Source organism: Mastomys coucha, unplaced genomic scaffold (genome assembly GCF_008632895.1).
Source record: "Mastomys coucha isolate ucsf_1 unplaced genomic scaffold, UCSF_Mcou_1 pScaffold6, whole genome shotgun sequence".
Lineage (NCBI taxonomy): Eukaryota > Metazoa > Chordata > Mammalia > Rodentia > Muridae > Mastomys > Mastomys coucha.
In genome coordinates, this window is record NW_022196912.1 from 24,592,824 (window position 1) to 24,596,666 (window position 3,843).

The following is a 3,843-nucleotide window of genomic DNA, read 5'->3' on the forward strand; positions in this document are numbered from 1 at the left end:
GAAGTGCCATTCAGGCCATAAAACTCAGCACATAGACAGCACCACCTACCAAAACTAAAACAAAGGACCAATCCATCCAAGTCCATAGTTCTGGGAGCCATAAAATGCACTAGCCTCACTTTTTGGCTTCTGTTTCTGGTAATTGTTCTTCTTAACTCTGGAGTATGTCAACCAAGAACTTTTTGTATTTAAAATTTCACCCTGAAAAAGACTTGGGGCTACCCTGGGATCCCAAACATCCATTGTAGTTGCCGGGAGGCTAATAAAGACTTTCTGTTGGCTTAAAGCCATGTCCATCCAGTCTTCTCTGGTGAATGCCCCACAACAAAAATTACAACCTGCCAATTCCAGTGATGTCTTCCTTGCTTATAATGTTCTTTTTCACCCAGAAATCAGTTGACTCTCTGAGCTCTATCACAAATAGAAATTTATGGAGTAATTCTTTCACTCTATCTAAGGAAATTAATCAATGTCTTCTGCATTCATGGATCCATTTCTATTACATTTACCACATTAAAAATTGTGTGTGTGTGTGTGTGTGTGTGTGTGTGTGTGTGTGTGTGTGTGTGTACATCATGAGACAGAGAAGTAGAAGACAACCTGCAAGAGTCAGCTCTTTCCGTCTACCTTGAAGGTCATAGGAGTTAAATGTAGGTTACCAAGGCTTGGCAACAAGCACCTTTATATACTGAGCCATTTTGCTGGTTCCCACATGGTATCTTATCTGTTTAGGTGGCTGTTTTCCTTACTTAGTGCATGCCTCTAGAGTACAGGGTTCATATCTTTATCTTTAGTCTCAGTACTCCACATAGTAATCTAGAACTTAGTTTAAAAAATAAAAAAACACATAAGCGTGTATGTGTGTGTGAATGCATGTGCAAATGCCATGGCATGCATGTGGAGGTAAGTGGGAGACTTGTGAAAACTGCTTCTCTCCTTTTACTACAAGAGCCCCAGAGATGGAACCCAGGTACACAGGCTTGGTGTCAAGCACCTTTGCTTATAGAGCCATCTTGCTGGCTCCTTACTATATTTATTAAAAAGTGAATTAGTAACTAATGATATGATTATAGAAGACAGCTGTTTTGATACCTGATATAAAACATCAATATCCCATGGTAAGATGAGATGTATTGTCAATAACATCTCCAGTCTATAACATAAACCTAACTTTTTTGTTTCTTTTTTGTGTGTGCTTCTCTAGGCTTCAAATCAAGATATTTTTAAACAGAAAATATGATTTTGAACAGATCAAGAATCTTACAGGTCAGAATGACTCTACTCTCCCTCATTGTTAGCTCAAGGCTGATGAAAGATCAGCTGTATATCTTCCTGCTTTAAGACTCTGGTCTTTGACAGCATGTGGAAGAAAGTTGAAATAGAGGGTGTGACTAGCATAGAACTATCTTTCTAATGTCTTCACTTCCAAAGTCATGCAAAGAGCCCACAACTCCCCCACAGTCCCTTCCCAGAGTTTCTGTGTCCCATATATTTTCATGGAAAGCCCAAAGTATGAGAAAAAACTCAGTAGGTCAGAAGAATGGACAAAATATAACTACCAACAGTTTGACAACGGAGCTCTGTTAACCTTTATTCCTCTACTATGGATCCAGGGTAGACATCTTAATGGAAAAGATGTATCAGGATTTCTGTGTCTCCTACTGCTACATTCCCATTCTCATGTTTCTAATGGGACAACTCTGGTCCATGATGAAAACAACAGAGAATATGGACTTTTAAATCACTGATAGCTGTGCTGTGCCACTAATTAGCTTCATGGCCGGTGTGACTCCATTTTTCCCTCATGATTGTTACATGAAGGGGTTCTGTTAGATGATATCAGTAGTTACTCTGCTAAATAGTGTCTATACTTCTATTACCAGTTTCAGATCTAGAAGAATCCAGGAAGTATGCTACAGAAAGTGATCTGATGAGGTAAGCTAAGTCAGTCTTCAGACTGTCCTACTGACTGTTTCACATCAACTTGATAAATGCTAGTATCATTTTGGAAGAGGGAACCTCGATTGCTCCTTCAAGATTGCCCTGTGGGCAAGCCTATGGTGCTTTTCCTCAATTGATGATTGATGTAGGAACATCCAGCTCACTGAGGGTGGTGCCACCCCCAGGCTGGTGGTCACAGGTTTCATAAGAAGGCAGGGTGAACAAGCCAGTAAGCAGAGCCTCTGCATCAGCTCCTGCCTCATGGATCCTGCCCGGAGGTCTTACCCTGACTTCACTCTGCAATGGAGTATGACTTGAAAATTGGAAGGTGAAACCAACCCTTTACCTGCAAGCAGATTATGGTCATGGTGTTTCATCACAACAATAGAAACCCTAACTAAGACATCACCTTAACTATAAGTGCTAGAAGTATAAAATACCTGGTACTTTTACTTCATTTCCTAGGAGAGCAATTGTCTCATTCCTAAATTAACTTTCTATTCTTATTGGTTAGCTTACTGGTACTTTGTTATTACCTCAATTCCACTGACCTACCCTGCTGTGTCCAATATTTCAGGATTTCCTATGGGCTGCACCCAGGACTATATATTATGCTCAACAGACAAAAGCTTTTGACAGATCTTCCAACATCTGGAAAATGCAAGGTCAGGAAACAGAGGTTTTGGGTAGGGGTAGAGAAATATTTAAAATAAAAGAAAGGAAAGAAGAAGATTAAAAGGGGAAGGGAAAAGAAATCTTTGATTTGTAAAGAACCATTTTTAAAGATTTATTTATATTTTATGTGTATGAGTGTTTTGTATGCACATATGTCTGTGCACTACATGCATGCTGGTACCCTCAGAGGCCAGAATAGGGTATGTGGTCCCCTGGTACTGGAGTTCCTGATATTTGTGGATCACCATGTGGCTGCTGAGAATCAAATCTGCATCTTCTGGAAGAGCAGGCACTGCTCTAACCACTGACCTTTACAGAAATAACTGATGCTTGTGAACACCACCCCTTTTCCACCCTCACCTCCCTTAGACCAAAAACATTTTGAACTTGAAATGACCGCTCTCTTCCTTTGTCCTAATTTTCCCACTACTGATTCCAAAGAAAATGAAAGAAAACGTTCTCTTTGTTTTCAGCTCAACACTATGGAACTGAATTCACCAGAATCCCATGATAACGTCTTCCTCCTTCATCTCTGACACTGTGGCTCAGGAAAGTGTCCCACCTTGCTGTTACTGTGAAAATGGGAAACATTCTACGGACTTACAGCCTAACCTCTCAATCCTCCAACAACAGCTCGATCCTCTCTTATTGGCCAATCTTTTATATCAATAGATGCTCCATCTTCCAGAAATGTAGAAGTTAATGCAATTCAGGAAGAAACCACTTTACTGAAAAAGGATCCAAAGCATGGGTTAGAGCTGAATATAGAACAGAGGGTCAGAGTTCTTCCAGAAGAAAGGATACAGTCACATAAGGCACAAAGAACTGATGTGAAGCTGACACCCAAGGTGCCATGTTCAGCCACAGAGAGCATAAAGGTCACTACAATGGCATTGCTTCAGGTTATGGAATCAATGGGAATTATCCCAGACTCACATTCAGAGGCAATAGACTCTGAGGGAAAACAAAAGATAAGACTGACTTATCACAGCCATCAAACCAAGCTGAAACAGTCATCAAAATTCCAAGTCATCAAATCCAGTACCAAGTCCTGAGCATCAAATGAGGGAATCAAAGAGTATGGCCTCAAAACCAAATCAAATCACTGATATCTTGAAAGTAACTCCTGTACCATTGTTTCATATCTTGGATTCTAGGAGGCTGATTAATGAATTATGTTCCATGTCATAGAATCAACAGGAATAGCCCTAAAGCCACAATACCAAG

General features: G+C 40.3%; 1 long non-coding RNA gene across 1 annotated transcript in view; it reads left to right on the forward strand.

The window, feature by feature from the left end:
• LOC116080670 overlaps positions 1 to 3,838 on the forward strand; it is a 13,770-nt gene extending 9,932 nt beyond the window's left edge. Inside the window, exons 3-6 of the long non-coding RNA XR_004114527.1 lie at positions 1,205 to 1,266; positions 1,884 to 1,935; positions 2,519 to 2,606; positions 3,090 to 3,838. This is a non-coding gene — a long non-coding RNA (uncharacterized LOC116080670). The remainder of the gene's footprint in view (positions 1 to 1,204; positions 1,267 to 1,883; positions 1,936 to 2,518; positions 2,607 to 3,089) is intronic.
• The last annotated feature ends 5 nt before the right edge of the window (positions 3,839 to 3,843 follow it).